A 7479-nucleotide genomic window follows, 5' to 3' on the forward strand; every position below is an offset into this window, starting at 1 on the left:
TTCCTAAAGGCTAAGTGGGTTTGGGAGACAGTAGGGGAAGAGTGGGGCAGAAATTCACTCTACCCTTGACAAGAGTTGGGATGGGACAAGGCAGAGGAGGCAGGGAGAAAGAAACCCTGGGAAACATGGGAGGAAACCTGGAAACCTAGGCTATGTGGGAGATGATACAGACTTAGAGGTGATGAGTATGAGGCTGGAGATATCAGATGAGGTCAGGATTATTAAAACCTTTTAGTACGCTCAGGGGCCTGACCAAGATGGGGCAGAGAAATAAAACCGAGGATGTTTAGTCTACTCTGAGATTTCACAGATTATTGCAGATTATTTGTAGTAAACCCTGTAATCTGAGATGTACAGTTGAATGGCTCTAACAGGAATCGCTCTTGGGATGCAATATTCTTATTCTTATTATACATTTAATGGGGTCCAGATTTCCCCTGTTTGTCACAACCAAAGTTTAACATCTGTCATCAGCACTTGCCTTCAAAATTCTTCCTCTTACACCAAAGTATATATTCGGGAGCTCCCCTAATGGTACTTTGGACAACTCAGAGCTGTGCGTTCCAAGTACTAAGTGGTGCCACCTGTTGTCACAAAAAAAACCCCAGTGGCAATCCAAATCTGATTTCCTGTCTGCTATCCTGAGTTAGTAGTATAGTTGCTATAGGCTAAGACCCAAGAAAACTCAGAATAAAATCAGGATTTATTCATACTTCAGAGGTTTCAGAGAATCTCTTAAGCCTGATGCCAGCTATGAAATTGGGAGTCAATCTACTCACACCCAATCTCAAATCAATGCTATAAGGCATGAAAACCAAGCAGCTGTTACACCAACTTCTTCCTTTCTCCAAACTGCAAAAATGTTGCTGGCCATAGATTGGGGGTTAGCATTGCCATAGATGTATCCCACAGCTATACTTTCATGTTTTTGTGTATCTTTAAGAGCAAGGAGAATCTCATACCCATTCATACACAGAACTTTACAATTGCTGAATGAAATACTTAAATATTCTTGTGGGATTCCAGGGCACAAAATAAAACTAATTAGTGAGGTGCTCTTTTTTGCTAATGGTTTTTCCCACTCTGTTACAGCCTGGGTTGGAGATTCCTGGGCTACCTTTGGGCTACCTTTGAATCCCAGACCTCCTTTGAGAAAATCTCAATGAGAAGGCTCTCATGACTTGATTTCAGTATCTTATAACCTTACTGTTGATGCCTTATCATATTTTACAGATTCTGTATGTTAGCAAGTTCTCTTCACAGTTTATTTAGACAAAACAATCCTTTTCCAGCCTGAGAACCAAGGACACCATTGCTGTTTCAAACCTAAAAAGTATAAACAGCGAACTGAGGAGCACAATCTGAGAGGCTGAGACTTCATAACCTGAAGCTGTAATTGGACATTTAGTCCCAATATGTAAATGGACGAAAACTTATAAAAGTGTGAAAATGTGTGATCCATCATCCATCTTGGGTGTAGCCTCAACCTGGCTGTTGTACTACTCAAGGTGTATCCTTTGAAGGCCTTTTAATAAATACCTACTTTATTCCTTTAACACCATCTAGCCTCTGTTCTAGGTAGCTTCTCAAGGCATCATTATTACAATTTTAATGTCAGTCTACAGTCCAGGTGGAGATCTAAGCCCTTTATTTTTACTTTTTCTTTATTACCTATTTTTGTGTTAGGACGCACTAACAGTTCCCTATCTACCGGAGTAGAGTGTTGGTTTCACATTTACTCAGTCCACCTTTTATAAAGGAATATGCTTCTGCTTCTATTGAGTACATGAGTTCCCGGGACATACTCTCTTGACAGGAGCTGGGGGATTGGTCTCTCTGTAAACTGCCAGTAAATAAGCTTCTCAACTTGCTAGCAGAAAGCTTTCTGACTTGAGCTAGTACCTCAAATAATAACAGTAGAAAACCATCCAGGATCCTTGCCTGGGCTTCTCATGTGAGGTACAATTCCACTGACTCCCTCAGTCAAGGTTTTTTATGAAATCTTAATACTCTTGGTGAACCTATTACACTAAGAGATCTCCTTCACATTGCCAATATGACTACAGTTATCAGAGGTGTTCAATTATCTTTTGGCTTTTCCTGGAAATGTTGCAAAGTCTGCTGCAAATGTTGGGGGGTGGGTGGTAGGTTTCACAAAATCTTTGTGCTGCTTTTCTGTAAGTCAATGTCACTATCACCGAGCCCTCATTCAAATGACCAGGACTTCAGGAATGCATCTTTCAAGGAAGTCTGTGACTCTGCCATTCCTCACCACGAGTAGTTGTCTTTGCTTCTGCTAATCTGGGTCAAGAAGTAGAGACTACTTCCATTTAACTCTCTTAACCAAGCTTACTACACACACATTCGCACACAACAAGGTCACACTATTAATTAGGGGAATTCAGTATAATATTTTACTTAGAACCAGCTTCCCTCTACCATTTTGCACTCCTCCAAACCAGGAGATGGATTCATGGAATTGCACATGAAATTAGCTGCATAATATAGAGTTGATCCTTCAAGGACACTTATGCGCTGACATAGTTTATTATGCATTGTTAAGTTACGTCTGTTGCTGAGTTACCTGTGATTTAATGGTGGTGAAGTAATTCATATTTACACAGCAGATGAGATCTTGTGAAGATAAGAATTTCTCAAGACTGGTGGAGATAACACCACTAGTATTCTGCTTCTGGAATATCTAGTTATTTTCCTCTGTTATTTTGTTTTGGGTTTTGATAGGTGTCACCACTCAGCTGTGTGATATCAAAGTGCACATAACGCCGTGCATTTCCATACAATCATCTGCAGCTTTGTTTTCCTATGCTACACAACTAAGATATATAACTTGAATAACTGGAAATATCACAGTCCAACATGATTCTCTAACATATTTGTAATACATCAATCAGCTGCTGCCTAGTTATTATTACAATCTTCTCAGATGGAAAATTATCCACTGTAGACATGGAGAAACTATATCACTGTTTACTGCTGACTTGGCAAATTCTTGTCTTTCTGTTTTGTGTTCTCTCTGTACTTAGAAACTGTTATTTGTCATTGCTTTTTCCTGTACTTCTGCTCTCATTCTTTTTTCTCACAACTTACATCTTTAGAGCTTTTATTAGATGTTGAGATTTCAAAGAATTGCAGTACAACCAGAAATGTACAGGGGAAGTGTTGAAAGACTCGTCTGACTGTAGGTTGCACTTCCAGTCTTGCTCTTAAGGTGGTACTGTAAACTTGGGAATGCAATCCATGCACTTTGTTTTTGCTGTTGCTGAAATAACAGAATTTCTTTTGTGATTTCCAAATTGGGAATTTCTATGAGCTAATTTTTTATAGTTAAATTCTTTCGTGAGATTGAGAAAAAAGTAGGAAATGTGGTTTTATTTTTAAGGTTTGAGCATATATGGGATTCAGAGAGATTATATGCAAAAAATAAATGGAAGAATAAGAGTTTCTGAATTGAGTTGGGAGTCTGTGGCTCTGGAAAAACAGGCAAATCTTTGTGTGGAAATTTGTCCAGGCAGATGGTTGGGAGCAATACTTATCTCTGACAGATAAAACTTGTCTGTACCCTAGCCAAGAAAACTTGGCTACTCAGTGGTTTTGAACATGTTAAGCATCTAATTATGCTACTTTATTTGTCTACCAGATGCTTAACATGGATGTGGGGGGCAAATTTGGAAGGTAAATGAAGAAGAGACTTCAATTCATCATAATAAATGAGTTGACTTCCCTTTCTTTCCTTTCTCTTAAAAAGTCTCTTTGTGTAAGTTCTGATACCACTCATTGCATAATCTTGTGTGTTTAACAGAGACCTTAAAATCTTTTCAGAAAATCAAAATGGGGGATATCTACCATGTCTAGCTAATTTGGTTTCTCCTTTAGGTTCAATAGGTTTCCTTACTTTTACAATGTCTTTTATCTTCTCCATTTCCTGCTGTTCAGAGTTTGCATTCCTGTGGATTTTGTGGAAGCCTGGGATTACACTAATGTCTTTGTAGTAACTTTAAAATATCGTGCAGCTCTTGCAATTCCCGCTCCCCATAAAAATCCTGTAACATAAAAAACCCCAAAAAACAAAACAAAAAGCAAAACAACAAAACAAATAAACAAAACCAAAAAACCACACTCCCATCCTGATTTGTCACCAGATAAGCACATTGGATTTAATCTTACATACCTCCAGCACTCAAAATTTCCAGGAAGGTTAACAGGAGTTTTGTAAGACAATGGAATGTAGGGGTCAGGAACATTCAGAAGGAAAGGAATCCATGTACTGTGTAAATTATATCTGTCTCTACATTAGCACTGAAATTACTTCTATAGTAGGCCAGGTAATTGCGGTGTCAATTTAATTTTGCAAAGAAAGAAGGGACTGAAAAGGTGGCCGGGATGAAAACAAAACTGGAGATTATTTGAAGAATTCTCCTGTAGTGTTTTTCTCTAATTCTAAGTTTTCCTTTTCAATTATGTTGCTGGTAAATGCTAGCTTGAATTTCATATTCACCAAAGGTCTCCTCATTCACACTTGACTATTCAGATTTGCTTTTAAAAAAAAAAATTAAAAAAAAATTCAAGGCTGACCTAGAAGGAATGCATTGTACTATAAAAAAGTGCCGAGTATTGTCTCTAGCAAGATAACAATCCCCAGCAAAAAAGCGGGTTTTTTGCTCCCTTGTATTTATGGCAGGTACGGGAAAATAGGAATTGGTTGTTGCTGAAATATCTGGCTTATTTGCACAGTTTCTATAGTCCTGCAAAGGGTAGCACATCCTACCTATGCCATATACGATGTTGGTAGATGCCCCAGAGCCGTGGGGTGACTGAACTGCACAGGACCCACATAGTTCCATCATTGCTGGTCTGTTTTAATTTGGTGTTGTTAGACACTGTGGTGTGAAAAAACATTTGGACAGATTGTGCTTTGCATTTCTTCATGCTTACATTGCTATGCATGTCCTGTGGATATAGAAGGGATTTGGTGTGCAAGGAGATATTGACATCAGCTGTTATATTTGTTAGAAGGGGTCAAGCTGGAATCAAGAGTCCAGGAATCAGGACAGTCAGAATTACCCCATTTCAGAAATAAGAGAAGTCAAGACATACAGCAGTAAAGGACATCACTGGCAACCGGGATAAAAACAGTATTTGCAGTAGGAGCTTGGAACAAGGAACAAGTAGAGCTAGAATAATGTCAGGAGCTAAGGAACTAGAAGCCAGTCACAATATGACTCAGGACCTGAGGAAAGGGATTCAAAAACCTAAAAGCACTTATCAGGTATGTGGAAAACCACATATGCCAAAACTGTATGGACCTACAATCCACACCTCAACTGCAAGGTCTTATCAGGTCCTTAGTTTTTGAATAAAACGATTTACAGCCTGCTAGACTGAAAGCCCAGCAGTGCTTAAGTGGTGTGGTCATCATGTGCTAAAGAGGTTTCAGTCCCTACCATATGCGTAAACATTTCATCCACCTTTCATCTGCCTATCTTATTTCAGCTGAAAATGCCCACTACCGTGAATTACAAGAAAACACTCTTTTTAGTATTAGACTTTATGTTCAAAGAAGTGGGTAAAGGAAAACGATTGAGCCAGCTTTACTGCAGTCTGAAGCCATGAGAGCTCTAATGAACCACCACTCATGCGATGAGTCCACCTGAGACATGGGTTTGCAGCTGCTGGGACTGCCCTGGCTGCTGCAGCTGTTGCCCCCATGGTTAGCTAAGAGCACCTTTCTCAACCTGCTGACTGTTCTTCACTTCTTGTACCTGAGAGCTGCTGTCAGGGTGGCAGTGCTGCCCGGAGGAGGCAGGAATAAATCACTGCATTCCTGCCCTGCTGATACCACTCTTCTAGGGCTTCCTTGGAGAAACAGTGGAAAGTATTCTCTACTTGGGAGAAATAGAGACTGTGTTCATCTGTCAGAGACACTTAACACCTCAGTGTCTGAACACCTTTCTCAAGTTCAAGAGGAGTTGCTTCCCCCCACCCCTCACAAAGTTAGGAGGGAATCAATATTGATATTCTTTAAAAAAAAAATTAAAACCACAACATATGCTCAAAACACCTGGCTGGTATAAACTCTAACCTCTCAAAGTACCAAGTAATACATTCTTCCCATTATGACAGCTTAACTTGACACTTTCTCCTAGATCAGGTCAACTCAGTGAATTTTACTTTTTAAGGGTATGATCCCTCAAGTTTGCCTTAAAGTATTGTTTTTTGTTAACAATTGCGTGGCAATATATGATTTTATAGGATACATCAAGAGTTTATAGAAGTTTGGATGTTAATCCTGGTTTTGTAGTTCTAAGAAACCTCTAAATAAACCAGTCCTATTGTGTTATATACACTTTTCTCTCTTACCTGCTGATTCTGCCTAGGTCCAAGCACCCTGAATAGAACTCTTTTCCACTATAATAACATGAAGGGATATTTCTGTTGATTCAAGGTGGAAAAATATTGGGACAAGTCTTTAGGGAAAGGCGATTGGAAAGAAACTAGGAGCTTTCTCCTTTCCTTTTCTCTCTTTTCTTTTTTCTATTTTTTTTTTTTTTCTTCTTGCTTTTTCTTTTCTCCCTCATAGCTTCCAGCTTCTTCACACAAAGAAGGATGTCTCATCTCTTCATTTTGATCTTTGGTCTACTACCTTCAGGTAAATACCTCCTGACCCTGAATATGTATTTCTGTGCCAAAATCCAGTTTCCGTTAAATAAATAAATAAATAAATAAATAAATAAATAAATAAATAAATAGGTATTGTGCAATAGACATTTTCATCCCTTTCCTAAATAAGATTTTTCTGGAAGAAATAAGAAGAATTTAGAGTTTGTAGAACATTAAATGAAAATGGAATATGTAAAGTTTACTCATTAATCTACATAAACTCCTCTTCCAGCTTGCAGAGTAAGGTGATTCTGTTTTACGTGAAGAAGGTGGAGTCTGTAATGATAATTTCTTTAATGGGATTTGCAGACAGCTGAGGTGGGAGGTGTGTCCTCCTCTCTGCCACCTTCCCAGAGCTCCGTGTTTTTTAGGGCACGTTCCCACATGTTCACTCACCTTACAGGTGTTTTGCCTGACTTGCTCAGCTGTCTATTTCTTTCATGTTGCTTTCCAGAGGAATTCAGAGATACAAAAGGAGGATGATTGCTTCTAAAGTCTAGATTTCAAAATCAAAATAGTAGAAGCCTAGGACCTTGATGCTGTATGCATTCCTGAGTGCTGGACAGGGTCTTTTTGAGGGGTAGGCTGCTGGCAAGCTGCTTCTCCATCAGACACACCTTTGGGTTGGGCTATTTTGGAAACTTAAGTAATTGATGAGGCTCAAGGTATGGTCTACTAGGAACAAGTGATTTTATTGTGTATTTTTACACCTACTTTGATCAGCTGATGCAGCTGACTGACAGTCTCCTCTGTAAGTAACTGAGGGCAGAGGAGTGCTGACCTGCAGTAAGCCTTTCCTGA

Source organism: Catharus ustulatus, chromosome 2 (genome assembly GCF_009819885.2).
Source record: "Catharus ustulatus isolate bCatUst1 chromosome 2, bCatUst1.pri.v2, whole genome shotgun sequence".
NCBI lineage: Eukaryota > Metazoa > Chordata > Aves > Passeriformes > Turdidae > Catharus > Catharus ustulatus.